Source organism: Triticum aestivum, chromosome 4D (genome assembly GCF_018294505.1).
Source record: "Triticum aestivum cultivar Chinese Spring chromosome 4D, IWGSC CS RefSeq v2.1, whole genome shotgun sequence".
Classification (NCBI taxonomy): Eukaryota; Viridiplantae; Streptophyta; class Magnoliopsida; order Poales; family Poaceae; genus Triticum; species Triticum aestivum.
The window spans coordinates 216,697,266-216,716,396 of NC_057805.1; the positions used below are offsets into that span (position 1 = coordinate 216,697,266).

Below are 19,131 nucleotides of genomic sequence, written 5' to 3' on the forward strand. Positions count from 1 at the left end.
ATCCAGCATGCATCTAGAGTATTAAGTTCATAAGAACAGAGTAACGCTTTAAGCAAGATGACATGATGTAGAGGGATAAACTCATGCAATATGATATAAACCCCATCTTTTTATCCTCGATGGCAACAATACAATACGTGCCTTGCTTCCCCTGCTGTCACTCGGAAAGGACACCGCAAGATTGAACCCAAAGCTAAGCACTTCTCCTATTGCAAGAAAGATCAATCTAGTAGGCCAAACCAAACTGATAATTCGAAGAGACTTGCAAAGATAACCAATCATACATAAAAGAATTCAAAGGAGATTTAAATATTGTTCATAGATAATCTTGATCATAAACCCACAATTCATCGGATCTCGACAAACACACCACAAAAGAAGATTACATCGAATAGATCTCCAAGAAGATCGAGGAGAGCTTTGTATTGAGATCCAAAGAGAGAGAATAAGCCATCTAGCTAATAACTATGGACCCGAAGGTCTCAGGTAAACTACACACACATCATCGGAGAGGCTATGGTGTTGATGTAGAAGCCCTCCGTGATCAATGCCCCCTCCGGCAGGACGCCGGAAAAGGCCCCAAGATGGGATCTCACGGGTACAGAAGGTTGCGGCGGTGGAATTAGGTTTTCGTGGTCGCTTCTGATGGTTTGGGGGTACGTAGGTATATATAGGAGGAAGAAGTAGGTCGGTGGAGCCACGAGGGGCCCACGAGGGTGGAGGGCGCGCCTGGGGGTAGGCGTGCCCCCCTACCTCGTGGCCTCCTTGTCTGTTGCTTGACATCCACTCCAAGTCCTCTGGATCACGTTTGTTCAAAAAATCACGTTCCCGAAGGTTTCATTCCGTTTGGACTCCGTTTGATATTCTTTTTCTGCGGAACACTGAAATAGGCAAAAAAACAGCAATTTGGGTTGGGCCTCCGGTTAATAGGTTAGTCCCCAAAATAATATAAAAGTGTATAAATAAGCCCATTAAACATCCGAAACAGAATATATAATAGCATGGAACAATCAAAAATTATAGATACGTTGGAGACGTATCAATTTTACTCATAGGATGTCTCATCCGGTGTGCCCTTAGAACGAGATATGGGCAGCTCCTACCGGATTTGTCGGCACATTCGGGCGGTCTTGCTGGTCTTGTTTTACCATTGTCGAAATGTCTTGTAACAGGGATTCCGAGACTGATCGGGTCTTTCCGGGAGAAGGAATATCCTTCGTTGATCGTGAGAGCTTGTGATGGGCTAAGTTGGGACACCCCTGCAGGGTATAAACTTTCCAGAGTCGTGCCCGCGGTTATGTGGCAGATGGGAATTTCTTAATATCTGGTTGTAGAGAACTTGATACTTGACTTAATTAAAATGCATCAACCGTGTGTGTAGCCATGATGGTCTCTTTTCGGCGGAGTCCGGGAGGTGAACACGGTTTGGGTGATGCATGAACGTAAGTAGTTTTAGGATCACTTCTTGATCGCTTCTAGCTTTTCGACCGTTGCGTAGCTTCTCATCTTACTCTTGTATTCGTATGTTAGCCACCATATTTGCTTAGCGCTTCCTGCAACTCCACCTCATTACCACATCCTACCCATAAGCTTAAATAGTCTTGATCTCGCGGGTTTTGAGATTGTTGAGTCCTCATGACTCACAGATACTACCAAAACAGTTGCAGGTGCTGATGATACCAGTGCAGGGGATGCTACAGAACTCAAGTGGGAGTTCGACGAGGACCTTGGCCATTACTACGTGTCTTTTCCTGATGATCAGTAGTGGTGCCCAGTTGGGACGATCGGGGGTCTAGCATTTGGGGTTATCTTCTTTTCATTTGGATTTGTCCGTAGTCGGACTATGTGTGTACTCTGAATGATGTATGAATTATATGTTCATTGTGTGACGTGGCGTTTGTAGGCCAACACTCTATTTATCCCTTTCTTATTCATAACATGGGATTGTGTGAAGATGACCCTTCTTGCGACAAAACCACAATGCGGTTATGCCTCTAAGTCGTGCCTCGACATGTGGGAGATATAGCCGCATCGTGGGCGTTACACTAGGGCCCGAGTGCCATGAGTTCAGATCTGAACCCTTTAAGTTTTCATGAATATATTTGTGTTCTTGATTTGATATTGCAAGTTATAGTCACCTACTACGTGTTATGACCCGGCAACCCCGGAGTGACAATAGTCGGGACCACTCCCGGTGATGACCGTAGTTTGAGGAGTTCATGTATTCACTAAGTGCTAATGCTTTGGTCCGGTACTCTATTAAAAGGAGGCCTTAATATCCCTTAGTTTCCAATAGGACCCCACTGCCACGGGAGGGTAGGAAAAATGATGTCATGCAAGTTCTTTTCCGTAAACACGTATGACTATATTTGGAATACATGCCTACATTATATTGATGAACTGGAGCTAGTTCCGTGTCACCCTATGTTATAACCGTTGCATGATGAATGCCATCCAACATAATTATCCATCATTGATCCATTGCCTACGAGCTTTTCACATATTGATCTTTGCTAAGTTACTTTTCCGTTGCCACTTACGACTGCTACAAAACTACTACTGTTACTTTTGCCACCATTACCGCTACTTCCATACTACTTTCCTACTAAATATTTTGCTGCAGATATTAAGTCTTTCAGGTGTGGTTGAATTGACAACTCAGCTGCTAATACTTGAGAATATTCTTTGGCTCCCCTTGTGTCAAATCAATAAATTTGGGTTGAATACTCTATCCTCGAAAACTGTTGCGATCCCCTATACTTGTGGGTTATCATACCCATCGCGTGCTTCAACACTCATCGGACCGCATACATTGGTATGTATTATGTCCAATAAGTCATTAGCTTGCTCCATTGTTCCGAAGAACGGAGTTTTAGTCATCTTGCCCATGAGGCATGGGTATCAAATGATTCATAATCAAGTGATTCCAAAAATCCATCTGCATGAAGTTTCTTCATGCGCTTTCCACCAGTATGACCTAAACGGCAGTGCCACAATTATGTTGCACTGTCATTATCAACTTTGCATCTTTTGGCATCAATATTATGAATATGTGTATCGCTACGATCGAGATTCAACAAGAATAGACCATTCACCAAGGGTGCATGACCATAAAAAATGTTACTCATATAAATAGAACAAGCATTATTCTCTAACTTAATGAATAACCGTCTCACAATAAACAAGATCCAGATATAATGTTCATGCTCAACGCTGGCACCAAATAACAATTATTGAGGTCTAAAACTGATCTCGAAGGTAGATGTAGAGGTAGCATGCCGACGGCGATCACATCGACCTTGGAACCATTCCCGACGCGCATCGTCACCTCGCCCTTAGCCAATCTCCGTTTATTATGCAGCTCCTGTTTCGAGTTACAAATATGAGCAACTGAACCAGTATCAAATACCCAGGCGCTGCTACGAGCACTAGTAAGGTACACATCAATAACATGTATATCAAATATACCTTTGTTCACTTTGTCATCCTTCTTATCCGCCAAGTATTTAGGGCAGTTCTGCTTCCAGTGACCATTCCCTTTGCAGTAGAAGCACTCAGTTTCAGGCTTGGGTCCAGCTTTGGGCTTCTTCATGGGAGCGGCAACTTGCTTGCCATTCTTCTTAAAGTTCCCTTTCTTTCCCTTGCCCTTTTTCTTGAAACTAGTGGTCTTGTTAACCATCAACACCTGATGCTCCTTCTTGATTTCTACTTCCGCTGATTTCAGCATCGCGAATAGCTCGGGAATTGTTTTTGTCATCCCTTGCATATTATAGTTCATCACAAAGCCTTTGTAGCTTGGTGGCAGTGACTGAATAACTCTGTCAATAACACTCTCAACTGGAAGATCGATTCCCAGGTGAGTCAAGTGGTTATGATACCCAGACATTTTGAGTATGTGTTCACTGACAGAGTTGTTCTCCTCCATCTTACAACTATAGAACTTGTTGGATACTTCATATCTCTCAACCCGGGCATTAGCTTGAAATATCAACATCAACTCTTGGAACATCTCATATGATCCGTGGCATCCAAAACGTCTTTGAAGTCCCGATTCTAAGTCGTAAAGCATGGCACACTAAACTATTGAGTAGTCATCAGATCGAGTCTACCAGTCGTTCATAACATCTGCTGTAGCTCCTGCAGCAAGTCTGTCACCTAGCAGTGCATCAAGGACATAATTCTTCTGTGCAGCAATGAGGATAATCCTCAAGTTATGAACCCCATCTGTGCAGTTTCTACCATCATGTTTCAACTTAGCTTTCTCTAGGAACACACTAAAATTCAAGGGAACGGTAGCACGGCCCATTGATCTACAACATAGATATGCAAAAACTATTAAGACTAAGTTCATGATAAATTAAGTTCAATTAATCAAATTACTAATGAACTCACACTTAAATTAACATCCCTCAAGTGATCTAAGTCATACATGATCCAAATCAACTAACCCATGTCTCATCAGCACGTGAGATGGGGTAGTCATCAATGGTGAATATCTCTATGTTGATCATATCTACTATATGACTCATGTTCGACCTTTCGGTCTCCAGTGTTCCGAGACCATGTATGTACATGCTAGGCTCGTCAAGTTTAACCCAAGTGTTTTGCATGTGCAAAACTGTCTTACACCCATTGTATGTGAACGTAGAGTCTATCACACCCGATCATCACGAGGTGCTTCGAAACGATGAACTTTGGCAACGGTGCATACTCAGAGAGAACACTTTTATCTTGAAATTAAGTGAAGGGGTCATCTTATAATGCTACCGTCGTTCTAAGCAAAATAAGATGCATAAAGGATAAACATCGCATGCAATCAAAATATGTGACATGATATGGCCATCATCTTGTGCTTTTGATCTCCATCTCCAAAGCATCGGCATGATCTCCATCGTCACCAGCTCGACACATTGATCTCCATCGTAGTGCCGGGTCATCTCGCCAACTATTTCTTCTACAACTATTGCTAACGCATAGCGATAAAGTAAAGAAATTACATGGCGCTTAGTGACATGCAGGCCATACAATAATAAAATACAACCCTAAGGCTCTTGCCGGTTGTCGTACTCATCGACATGCAAGTTGTGAACTTATTACAAAACATGATCATCTCATACATCAATATATATATCACATCATATCTTGACCATATCGCATCACAACATGCCCTGCAAAAACAAGTCAGACGTCCTGTACTTTGTTGCAAGTTTTACGTGGCTGCTACGGGCTTCTAGAAAGAACCGTTCTTACCTACGCAAAACCAAAACGGCGATTATCAAGTTTGCTGTTTTAACCTTCTTCAAGGACCGGCCGTAGTCAAATTCGATTTAACTAAAGTAGGAGAAACAGACACCCGCCAACCACCTTTATGCAAAACAAGTTGCATGTCAGTCGGTGGAACCGGTCTCATGTGCGTGGACATCACTACTAGAAATCCCCATTTTACCTAGGGCTAAGGCCTTCACCTAGAGCTTATTAATCTCCTCAAGGGAAAGAAAAGTAATGAATAGTACCCCTCTAGGGAAAGACAATTTTGTGGCAAAAAGAACTGAAAAATAAAATTTCCTAAGTACAGGTGCCACGTGCATACCATCCACCCCGAAAAACAGGAAGATATGGCCTCCCGCGTCGATGGCGCGCACCTTTTATTTTCCCCCATCCATGAGGGCCCATTATGTAGTGACATAGCGACGGGAGAAAGGGAGGGTAGTGCCAAAAATTCTGGCTAAATTAGGTCTTGTTCCCCCTTTCCTCAATCCTTCGCCGCCGCCAGAGAAAATCCCCCTCTCTCTCCCCAATCTTCCTCTCCCACATCACCATGGCCCGCCGCGCGCCACCACCCCGCCGTGCCCCTACCGGCCCTGCTCCACCGCGCCCTACCAGCCCTGCTCCGCCGCGTCGCCTCTTCTTCCCCTTCTCTACCACATCGGTGACCCAATCGGACCATCCGGCGGTGGGCACGATGTCCTCACGCGGATCTGACTGCCGCCACTGTCGCCGCCTCCATGCCACCTCGAGCTGCTCCTTGATGCAGTTGTCCCCGACGAGCACCACCCCCACACGACTGTCGCTGACGAGCTACTCCCCGACGGCCACATCCTCTCCTACACCGCGGGTACTACGGCGATGACAAGGGCATCCACTTACCTGCTAGATCAAGATCGCGTCCACCACCTTGACTTCACTCCGAAGGTTCTCTCCCTGTCTTTTGCTCTCTTGTTTAGGTAGTTGTATATGCTCTAATGTGTTCGGTGTTCAGATCTCACAAGCGATGCTCATCTTTGTGATTTGCTTGTTAAGAAATTATACTGCTTCTTTCGGCTAGCTTGCCGTTGTTGCAGAATATCAGTTTGCCCTTTGCAACATCCGCTCCTGCAGGTCTACTAGGTAAATCTTTTTAGTAGCACAGGTCTTTCAGTTTACGTGTTTCAACTTGAACATGATGTCCAGAACCAGAACTTAAAAATAGAACTTTCACATACATGCAGGTTGGCCATGCTAGTACTCTCCTGCACTAGCATTTTGTTAACTTAAAACATATTTCCTGACTGAATGTTTTTGTGATTTAAAGGTACCAAGGAATGTTTAAAGACTACATTGGTGTTTTCTAGCTTGGAGAAGCAACATCAACTTGGGATGCAGATTCACCACTATATGTGCATGCATCTCATAGGGGGAGAGATCTTGTATGGATGTAAGACCATTTTTCTTCTGTTATAGATTCTAGAGTGATGCTCTGCTTAAATTCGTATCCATGCATAAAGTCAACATCCAATGAAATATGAGCAAATTATTTTATCTCTATTACTGTAATTGTGAGCTATGACAACCATATAAATAGATTTAGTATATTTTGATTGCATAGTTTCTTTTCTGCTATTTGAAATATGAATGTGTATCTTTAATCATGACTGAATATGCATTTTTAAGCATGACTAGAACTGCGCTGAACATGCATGCTTAATCGTGTATTTTTTTCTGCAGCTAAAATTCAGCTGAAGCTTTACAGAACTAGGGGAACACTAATCCATAGAGCTATCATTTCCTTTGCTTTGTTTTTCCTGTAGAATAGATTAAGCATAATCTGAGTGGTGTATATGCAACACATTTCTTAATGGCCATGCATGCAATTATAATCTATTTCTGTCAAGACTGGAAACCTCGAGACGGTGATCAAAGATTTGGTTGAAGGAATCAGCAAACAGATGTTTTAGAGGTATGGTCTATGTGTCAACTCTCAAATGTCTAGTACTGCAAAATTGTTGTATGGCCATGATGGTGCTTTATTTATTTTTCTGTCTTTTGTGTATACAGACCAATACTTTGTTTTAATTTTCAGTTACTTGCAATCTTGCATGTTATTGCCAGCATGAGTTTTGTATGTCCATGACTGTTGTGATACTATTAATATGATGCAGATTTGTGTTCTTATGCATGCTGCAGTATTTTTGATATTTTAGAGAAGTGCTGAATTTGTGACCATTATTTTCAGCATCATGTTGTGAGCTCTGATGTTCCTCTCAAGACTTGGATGGGCAACCTGATGCAAGTTCTCAAGGGATATTTGGAGCATGTACTTCTCAAGGCGATGTGATGCATGTGTAGTTAATTAACAGGTTGATTGGAAGTGTTTTGATCTAGCAACACTAGCTGATATGTGGTCTTGTCTATAGCAAATTCTAGATTCAAATTGCAGTGCTTAGACCATTTTGCAACTTAATCTAGCTTTTTTGGATCGACGGGTGGTATGAATATGTTGTATGATAATGAATATTCAGTCATCCATGAATTATTTGAATTATAGCCGATATATATATATCCAAATTTGGTGTATTGTTGCTTTGGTTGTGATTGTTTGTTGCAGCCTATTTCTAGTATTAATAAATGGTTGATATGAATCCAAATTTATATATTTTAAATTATGACTGATATATGTATTTAAACTTGGGTCCCACAAGCTTTCCCTAGGGCACAATATGGCCCTTGGTATATATGCTTTCCACGCTGGCAAAGGTGACCAGATGTATACTTTCCCTAGGGCATGTGCCCCTAGGTAAAGTTTACTTTCCCTAGGGCTGATGAAAAACGCTAGGGAAAGCCCTCTTTCCCGTCTAGACTTCACCTAGGGCCCTTTACCTAGGGGAAGCTCTAGGTAAAGCCTTTACCTAGAGTTTTTGGGCTTTCACCTAGGGTATTCCGCCCTAGGTAAAATCGTTGATTCAGTAGTGCATGTAAGGTTGGTCCGGGCCGCTTCATCCCACAATGCCACCGAATCAAAATAAGATGTTGGTGGTAAGCAGTATGAACATCACCGCCCAGAACTCTTTTGTGTTCTACTTGTGCATATCATCTACGCATAGACCTAGCTCGTGATGCCACTGTTGTGGAACGTTGCATGGAAAACAAATAAATTCTACGCACACGCAAGATCTATCCATGGAGATGCATAGCTACGAGAGGGGGAGAGCATCTACATACCCTTGTAGATTGCTAAGCGGAAGCGTATATAACGCGGTTGATGTAGTCGTACTCTTCACGACCCGATCATGATCCAACTGATCTAGTGCCAATGCGGTTGATGTAGTCGTACACACAATGCTAATCTGAATCGTATTTGATATATCCGCCATCGCACACAGTTCATTTCTATTGGTGATGGACTGACGATCTTATTACCATATTGTTTGCGATTCATGCATCACACATAGTTTGGTCGATTTGTCTCCTATACATATGTCGCGTTAGGACCATCCTGCAGTAGTGATGATTTCTACTGGCCTCATGCTTCGACGCCAAGGACATCGTGCACAAATGTAGTGGCACTCATAGAAGTCCCATATGCCAGCCACCATCCTCAAAACAATCCCTCTCACTTCGCCTTTCGACATTTCGGGACCTGAGATTGTTGGACCCCTCACAACACTACAGAAAAAAGACACATCCGTGACATTTTGGGCCGAACGAATTTTTTTCTGTCATACTTATGACACTTCTATGATGATAATTGTGACAAAACCCGCTATCATCGTAGATGTGCCGGGGTCCTATTTCTAAGACAAAAAATCATGACAGAAAATGGGCTTTTCGTCTTGGGCGGGCCGGAACGCAGCTGCATGACATTCTTTGGGCCGTCCATGATGGAAAAAACCATGGTAGAAGCGAGGGCGAGGAAAATATCGGGGGTGTTCCCGGTTATAGTGGGTGGTCGGGGCCGAGCGATGCGCGTTTCTCTCGTACACGCACGCGCGTGGGTGCGAGGCGTTGGGCTCTAACTGAACCCGAGTGAGGCGTTGGGCTCTAACTGAACCCGAGCGGTTGCACTGCAGGTTACGCGTTACTGAACCCGAGCGATCGATCGATGGCTGTTAACTGAACCGGATCGAGCGATTCCTTCGCTACTGCTGCTAACTGAAGCCGATCGATGTTGCCTCTGGATGAACAGTGAGCGTTGCGGGGGGGTTTGGATGAAAAGTTCCCGGTGGGGGTGGATGAACAGGACCCCGTGGTGTTGCCTCTGGATGAACAGTACCCCGATCGATCGAGCCGGTTGGGGTAGGATGAACAGGACCCCATGGAGGGCAGGATGAACAGGATCACCCCGTGGAGGGCACGATGAACAGTAGACGGTGGAGGGCTGGATGAACAGTAGCCCGTGGAGGGGTGGTTGAACAGGAGCCCGTGGAGAGGGCTGGTTGAACAGTAGCCGGTGGAGTAGCGCGCGGTGGAGGCTGGATGAACAGGAGCCCGTGGATGAACAGTCGCAGGTGGAGGCTGGAGGAGGTCGACGGTGGATGAACAGTAGCCCGTGGAGGCTGGAGGGGGTCGACGGTGGAGATGAACAGTATCCCGTGGAATCCCGTTTTGCGGTACGCCACACCCCTCCCAATGAACAGGACCCCTGTTTCGACCGTAGCGCTCCAACACAAGTCCGTTTCCTCCGTTTTGCGGTATGCCACACCCCTCCCGATCAACAGGACCCCCGTTTCGACCATAGGAGGTCCGTTTCCTCCGTTTTGTGGTACGCCAGACCCCTCTCGATGAACAGGATCCCGTTTCGAACGTGGCCGGTCGAACACAAGGCCGTTTCCTTCGTTCTGCTGTACGCCAGGCCTCGTTTCCATCGGCTGTTCCGTCCAAGCCCTCCCGATGAACACGACAACGCATTCCGTTCTGACCCAGCCAGTTGGCTCCCCATGAACACGACGACGATGATGTTTCTCCGTTCCGACCCAGCCATGTACACGAGCCCTGGTCGTACGTACGCGCGAGTAGGCATTCGAGACCCCGCCCGTATGTAGGTACGTGGCCGTATTTACTCTCTTGCACCCTGGCCGTTGTATGTATGTGTACATGCTACGTGCGCGCCTCTACTACGACACGTGCGCGCCTCTACATCGACCAGTATGTACGTACACGTTCACGACCAGAATGACAACACTATGTATGCTTCGACCAGGTGGATCCCGACTGTCAGGCACTTCCTTGCCCTGCGAAGATGTAGCTGGTGGGTCCCAGTAGTCAGGGGGCGAATCGTTTTTTTTGTTTTTGCCCGGACACACTTCCTTGCATGCGAAGATGTAGCTGGTGGGTCCTAGCAGTCAGGGGGAAACGTTTTTTTGCGAAATACGGTGGCCCGTTGATGTCTACTACGCAACCTTCTTCTTGCAGACGTTGTTGGGCCTCCAAGTGCAGAGGTTTGTAGGACAGTAGCAAATTTCCCTCAAGTGGATGACCTAAGGTTTATCAATCCGTGGGAGGCATAGGATGAAGATGGTCTCTCTCAAGCAACCCTGCAACCAAATAACAAAGAGTCTCTTGTGTCCCCAACACACCCAATACAATGGTAAATTGTATAGGTGCACTAGTTCAGCGAAGAGATGGTGATACAAGTGCAATATGGATGGTAGATATAGGTTTTTGTAATCTGAAAATATAAAAACAGCAAGGTAACTAATGATAAAAGTGAGCGTAAACGGTATTGCAATGCGTTGAAACAAGGCCTAGGGTTCATACTTTAACTAGTGCAAGTTCTCTCAACAATAATAACATAATTGGATCACATAACTATCCCTCAACATGCAACGAAGAGTCACTCCAAAGTCACTAATAGCGGAGAACAAACGAAGAGATTATGGTAGGGTATGAAACCACCTCAAAGTTATTCTTTCCAATCAATCTGTTGGGCTATTCCTATAAGTGTCACAAACAGCCCTAGAGTTTGTACTAGAATAACACCTTAAGACACAAATCAACCAAACCCTAATGTCACCTAGATACTTCAATGTCACCTCAAGTATCCGTGGGTATGATTATAGGATATGCATCACACAATCTCATATTCATCTATTCAACCAACACATAGAACCTCAAAGAGTGCCCCAAAGTTTCTACCGGAGAGTCAAGACGAAAACGTGTGCCAACCCCTATGCATAGGTTCATGGGCGGAACCCGCAAGTTGATCACCAAAACATACATCAAGTGTTCTCAAATCATTAAAGACTCAATCCGATAAGATAACTTCAAGGGAAAACTCAATCCATTACAAGAGAGTAGAGGGGGAGAAGAAACATAAGATCCAACTATAATAGCAAAGCTCGCGATACATCAAGATCGTGCCAAATCAAGAACACGAGAGAGATAGAGAGAGATCAAACACATAGCTACTGGTACATACCCTCAGCCCCGAGGGTGAACTACTCCCTCCTCGTCATGGAGAGCGCCGGGATGATGAAGATGGCCACTGGTGAGGGTTCCCCCCCTCCGGCAGGGTGCCGGAACAGGGTCCCGATTGGGTTTTGGTGGCTACAGAGGCTTGCGGCGGCGGAAGTCCCGATCTATTCTGTTCTCCGAAGGTTTTAGGGTATATGGATATATATATATAGGTGGAAGAAATACGTCGGGGGAGCCACGAGGGTGGAGGGCGCGCCCTGACGTGCACTCCAAGTATATCGGGTAGCTTTCCTTCCAAAAATAACTTCTCCAGAAGGTTTCATTCCGTTTCGACTCCTTTTGATATTCCTTTTCTTCGAAACACTGAAACAATGGGGAAAAACAGGAACTGGCACTGGGCTCTGGGTTAATAGGTTAGTCCCAAAAGTGATATAAAAGTGTTTAATAAAGCCCATAGACATCCAAGATGGATAATATAATAGCATGAATACTTCATAAATTATAGATACGTTGAAGTCGTATCAGCATCCCCAAGCTTAATTCCTGCTCGTCCTCAAGTAGGTAAATGATAAAAGAAAGAATTTATGAAGTGTGAATGCTAGCAGGTGCACAAGTTTGATCAATGATAATTTCAATCACCTTTTATAGCATCATTATATATCATAACAGTAGCTCATATCATAAAACTTTGCATGATCAAGTAACAAACTATTCACATGTTAAAGTATAGAACATAAACTTTCTTGAAAACTAACAAGCCATGTTATTAGTCATCAAACAATTACAATTCATCTTACTTTCAGGAAGAGTCTATGTCAGAGCTTTGATTCATCAAACTTCACATACTCAACTATCATTTAGTCTTCCATGATTGCTACCACTCAAAGCATATTTTTAGAACAAATAGTATTCATCGAACACAGAGAAAGATAGGGGCTTAATGTTTCGCCTCCCAACCTTTTACCTCAGGGGTAATGTCAACAGTAATAATTCATGCTCAAATATATTTGAATGGCCATATATGCCTAGATCTTTCCATCACATGATGCTTGCCAACTAAAGAGTAGGTTGGAATGAGAAGGAATACTACTGACTCTTGCATAAAAGTAAAAGATAGGCCTTTCGCAGAGGGAAGCAGGGATTTGCAGAGGTGCCAGAGCTCGAAGCAAAAACAGAGATGAAAATAATTTTGAGAGGTATGCTTTCATTGTCAACATAACGACCAAGAGTTCCCAATATCTTCCATACTACATACATTATAGGCGGTTCCCAAACAGAAAGGTAAAGATTTTTACTCCCCCTCCACCAACAATCATCAATCCATGGCTTGCCCGAAACAACGGGTGCCTCCAACTAACATCAAACCTGGGGGAGTTTTGTTTGAAATTATTTTTGATTTGATTTTGATCTTTTGATCATGGGACTGGGCATCCCAGTTACCAGCCATTTTCTCATGAATGATGAGCGGAGTCCACTCATCGTGAGAATAACCCACCTAGCATGGAAGATACTGCTAACCCGTAGTCGCTACATGAGCGATTCGGGCATACAAAACAGATTATTATTTGAAGGTTAGAGTTTGGCACATGCAAATTTACTTGGAACGGCAGGTAAATACCGCATATAGGTAGATATGGTGGACACTCATGGAAGAAACTTGGTTCAAGGAGTTTGGATGCACAAGCAGTATTCCCGCTTAGTACAGATATTTTGGCTAGCAAAGGATTCTAAATAGCAAGCACCACATGTTAGAGGATCCAAAACTATATAACTTCTATACAAATATACCCCATCATAACTCATTATGTTGTCTTCCTTGTCCAACTTCAACTAATTTGCTCAGGTTTGAAAATAATTAATGGGGCTCACAATCATAGAAGATGTCCAAGATAGTATTATATGTGAAATCTCTCTTCCTTCAATATTCTTTCATCAATTGTTCAAGTGACCAATACAATGTTTGCTAACCTTCAAAAAATTTACCACCTCTACTTCTTATATGTGAAGGCATTACTCCCCATGGGATAAGCATATGAAACATATATAATTTCAGATTTACGATATTCAAATCATTCAACCATTTACTCTTAGGATATAAGTGAAGCACACGAGTAAATGACAAACTACTCCAAAAAGATATAAGTGAAGATCAATGAGTAGTCGAATAATTATGCAACTATGTGAAGACTCTCTAACATTTAAGAATTTCAGATCTTGGTATTTTATTCAAACAGCAAGCAAAACAAAATAAAATGATATGACGCTCCAAGCAAAACACATATCATGTGGTGAATAAAAATATAGCTCCAAGTAAAATTACCGATGAACGAAGACGAAAGAGGGGATGCCTTCCGGGGCATCCCCAAGCTTAGGCTCCTGGTTATCCTTGAATATTACCTTGGGGTGCCTTGGTCATCCCCAATCTTAGGCTCTTTCCACTCCTTATTCCATAGTCCATCGAATCTTTACCCAAAACTTGAAAACTTCACAACACAAAACTTAACAGAAAACTCATGAGCTCCGTTAGCGAAAGAAAAGAAAACACCACTTCAAGGTACTGTAATGAACTCATTCTTTATTTATATTGGTGGTAAACCTACTGTATTCCAACTTCTCTATGGTTTATAAACTATTTTACTAGCCATAGATTCATCAAAATAAGCAAACAACACAATGAAAACAGAATCTGTCAAAAACAGAACAGTTTGTAGTAATCTGTATCAAACGTATACTTATGGAACTCCAAAAATTCTAAAATAAATTGGTGGACCTGAGTAATTTGTCTAGTAATCATCTGCAAAAATAATCAACTAAATAGCGCTCTCCAGTAAAAAGTTGAAGCTAATCCCGTGAGCGCTAAAATTTCTGTTTTTTACAGCATGATCATAAAGACTTCACCCAAGTCTTCCCAAAGGTTATACTTGGCACAAACACTAATTAAAACACAAAACCACATCTAAACAGAGGCTAGATGGATTATTTATTACTAAACAGAACCAAAAAGCAAGAAACTAGAATAAAGTTGGGTTGCCTCCCAACAAGCGCTATCGTTTAACTCCCCTAGCTAGGCATGATGATTCCAATGAGGCTCACAAAAAGATAAGAATTGAAACACAAAGAGAGCATCATGAAAAATATGACTAGCATATTTAAGTCTAACCCACTTCCTATGCATATGGATTTTGTGAGCAAACAACTCATGGGAACAACAATCAACTAGCATAGGAAGACATAACAAGCATAACTTTAAAACTTTAAGCACGTAGAGAGGAAACTTGATATTATTGCAATTCCTACAAGCATATATTCCTCCCTCATAATAATTTTCAGTAGCATCATGAATGAATTCAACAATATAACTAGCACCTAAAGCATTCTTTTCATGATCTACTTGCATAGAAATTTTATTACTCTCCACATAAGCAAAATTCTTCTCATTCGGGATAATGGGAGTATCATAAGAGACTTGAATACTATAAATTGTTTCCACATTGAAAGAGTAATGTTCAGAGAAAGGGTACTCATAATCATGACAAGTTTTATAAATATAATCATCACTACTCTTTATAGCATAAGTTTCATCACAATAATCATCATAAGTAGCAACTTTGTTCTCATCATAATCAATTGAAACCTCTTCCGAAATAGTGGATACATCACTAAATAAAGTCATGACCTCTCCAAATCCACTTTCATAAATATTTTAAGATTCAACATCCTCCAAAATAGTGGAATCATTACTTCCTAAAGTTAACACTCTTCCAAACCCACTTTCATCAATATAATCATCATAGGTAGAAGGCATGTTATTGTCATTATAATTTTGCATATCAAAACTTGGGAGACTAAAAATATCATCTTCATTAAACGTAGCATCCCCAAGCTTGGGACAAACATTAATTGCAGCAAATATATTCTCAAAAACATCATCTTCATCAAACATAGCATCCCCAAGCTTGGGCCTTTTCATATCATAAGCATAATCACTCTCATCATTAATAGTATGGATAGCACCAATAGTATAGAAATTATCATATTCTTCCAAGCAAGTGCCAAAAAGATTTTCAAGATCATAAGGAGTATCATTATCTTCCCAATCATAATCATCAACAAGCAATAGGCATAACGAGATCATCATTAAGTGCATCATCTTCCACAATTATTTTTGATTAATTTTCATGAGGCACAACAATAATAGGAGCAACATTATTTGGGAGAGATATCTTTTTACCTCTCTTCCTTTTTCTTTTCTTCTTCTTCACCTCATGTGTGGGTTCAATCCTCTTTTTGGAGCTCCTTATTAATGAGATTGGTTGAATAGAAGGCTCCTCCTCGTTACCTGATTCATCATAAGAAATAATAGGAGAATATTGGGAAGTCTCTTCCCTTTCGTTAGCATTCTCTTAATCTTCTATTTGTTTTGTTTTCTTTATGTAATTGGCAATATAAGGATTTTCAATGAAATTCACCGCACAATACATATAAATCTTCTCTAGATCAAAATCAAGAAATCTATCAAGATTAAACTTTGGAATACCCTCAGTTATACGTTTCATTTCCTCATACCCCAAAAGAAGACTAAGCTCTTTATGATGCTCAAGGGTAATCAAATTATCACAATTTTTTGATACGATTCGGTCATGAAACAATTTGCATTGGAGATTTAAATGACCATGTCATTGCAAAGTTCACAAGGGGCGAGAAAAATATTGAATTTTTCAGCACAAACATCAAGACTTTCTTGCAACAATTTAGTTTCTAAATACTTATGCCTCTTGCAATATCTATCTTCCCTATTTGGTGTATACTTGCAAACCCAATGCACTCCACAAAAATTGACATGTTTATAGGAGACATTTTCATCATAACTAGTGCAATCATCATTAGTACCATAGATATTCAAGGAGTTCATACTAACAACATTGCAATCATGCTCATCATTCAAAGATTTAGTGCCGAACATTTTAATACATTCTTCTTCTAACACTTTGGCACAATTTTCCTTTCCATCATTCTGACGAAAGATATTAAAGAGATGAAGCGTATGAGGCAAACTCAATTCCATTTTTTTTGTAATTTTCTTTTATAGACTAAACTAGTGATAAAACAAGAAACTAAAAGATTTGATTGCAAGATCTAAAGATATACCTTCAAGCACTAACCTCCCCGGCAACGGCGCCAGAAAAGAGCTTAGTTGACGGGGTGTGAGTGCCGCTTACCTAGCCTCCCCGGCAACGGCGCCAGAAAAGAGCTTGATGTCTACTACGCAACCTTCTTCTTGCTGACATTGTTGGGCCTCCAAGTGTAGACGTTTGTAGGACAGTAGCAAATTTCCCTCAAGTGGATGACCTAAGGTTTATCAATCCGTGGGAGGCGTAGGATGAAGATGGTCTCTCTCAAGCAACCCTGCAACCAAATAACAAAGAGTCTCTTGTGTCCCCAACACACCCAATACAATGGTAAATTGTATAGGTGCACTAGTTCGGCGAAGAGATGCTGATACAAGTGCAATATGGATGGTAGATACAGGTTTTTGTAATCTGAAAATATAAAAACAGCAAGGTAACTAATGATAAAAGTGAGCATAAACGGTATTGCAATGCGTTGAAACAAGGCCTAGGGTTCATACTTTCACTAGTGCAAGTTCTCTCAACAATAATAACATAATTGGATCACATAACTATCCCTCAACATGCAACAAAGAGTCACTCCAAAGTCACTAATAGCGGAGAACAAATGAAGAGATTATGGTAGGGTACGAAACCACCTCAAAGGTATTCTTTCCAATCAATCCGTTGGGCTATTCCTATAAGTGTCACAAACAGCCCTAGAGTTCGTACTAGAATAACACCTTAAGACATAAATCAACCCAAACCCTAATGTCACCTAGATACTCCAATGTCACCTCAAGTATCCGTGGGTATGATTATACGATATGCATCACACAATCTCAGATTCATCTATTCAACCAACACATAGAACCTCAAAGAGTGCCCCAAAGTTTCTACCGGAGAGTCAAGACGAAAACGTGTGCCAACCCCTATGCATAGGTTCATGGGCGGAACCCGCAAGTTGATCACCAAAACATACATCAAGTGTTCTCAAATCATTAAAGACTCAATCCGATAAGATAACTTCAAAGGGAAAACTCAATCCATTACAAGAGAGTAGAGGGGGAGAAGAAACATAAGATCCAACTATAATAGCAAAGCTCGCGATACATCAAGATCGTGCCAAATCAAGAACACGAGAGAGAGAGAGAGAGATTAAACACATAGCTACTGGTACATACCCTCAGCCCCGAGGGTGAACTACTCCCTCCTCGTCATGGAGAGCGCCGGGATGATGAAGATGGCCACCGGTGAGGGTTCCCCCCTCCGGCAGGGTGCCGGAACAGGGTCCCGATTGGGTTTTGGTGGCTACAGAGGCTTGCGGCGGCGGAACTCCCGATCTATTATGTTCTCCGAAGGTTTTAGGGTATATGTATATATAGGCGGAAGAAATACGTCAGGGGAGCCACGAGGGTGGAGGGCGCGCCCAGGGGGGTGGGCGCGCCCCCCTGCCTCGTGGCTCCCTCGTTTCTTTCCTGATGTGCACTCCAAGTCTATCGGGTAGCTTTCCTTCCAAAAATTACTTCTCCAGAAGGTTTCATTCCGTTTCGACTCCTTTTGATATTCCTTTTCTTCGAAACACTGAAACAAGGGAAAAAACAAGAACTGGCACTGGGCTCTGGGTTAATATGTTAGTCCCAAAAGTGATATAAAAGTGTTTAATAAAGCCCATAGACATCCAAGATGGATAATATAATAGCATGAATACTTCATAAATTATAGATACGTTGAAGACGTATCACCCGTCTGGTGGGTCCCCGCTGTCAGGTGGAGGAATAATTAGTTTGCACGTAATAAGGGGGCACTTTCATGCTGCGGCCGTGGACCCAGCTGTCAGCCTCCCCACGTACAGTCCACGTCCGATGGAAGCCGTTCCTTGACCATGTTGACCATACCGCGCCGAGAGCACCAGCGCGGTGGACGACGGCGAGGCCTAGGAAGGGGACGACGCGGAGCCGGGGAAGACGCGGCAGTGGATGCCCACGCGTAGAGGAGTATGAGGGTTCACTGGTTCGCTGCGGCGTGAGGCTGTCGTCGCCGCAGAATAACAGGGGGTGTGGGTGAGTAGAGGGATGGCCTGGCCGGCGGTAGGAGTAGTAGGGGGCAGTAAGGCCTCCGTCGCATCGCAGCCGGCCAAGGGAGGCAGGAGCACGAGGCACGACCAGCGCTGGTTTGGGCGGCTGGAGCAAGAAGACCAGAGGTTGAAGAAGCACTACGGCCGTTGGATGGACATCGTACGGTCAGTGGAGCTAGAATCGTGCATATTGACTAAGTTGACAAAGCCCTCCGTCCCCGTCAACTTAGTAGGCCCACAAGTCAGTCTGCCACTATACTGGGTCCCAGCTAGCAG

At 42.8% G+C, this 19,131-nt stretch overlaps 1 long non-coding RNA gene across 4 annotated transcripts; it reads left to right on the forward strand.

Moving 5' to 3' along the window:
- The first annotated feature begins 5,676 nt into the window (after positions 1-5,676).
- On the forward strand, positions 5,677-7,833 carry LOC123097324 (uncharacterized). 4 transcript variants are annotated; one of them, XR_006447042.1, is made up of 4 exons: positions 5,682-6,387; positions 6,572-6,694; positions 6,985-7,216; positions 7,493-7,833. It is a non-coding gene; the product is annotated as an uncharacterized lncRNA (long non-coding RNA). The 4 variants fall into 4 exon arrangements; XR_006447040.1 differs by having other exon boundaries at positions 5,681-6,387; positions 6,572-7,216; XR_006447041.1 differs by having other exon boundaries at positions 5,683-6,694.
- The last annotated feature ends 11,298 nt before the right edge of the window (positions 7,834-19,131 follow it).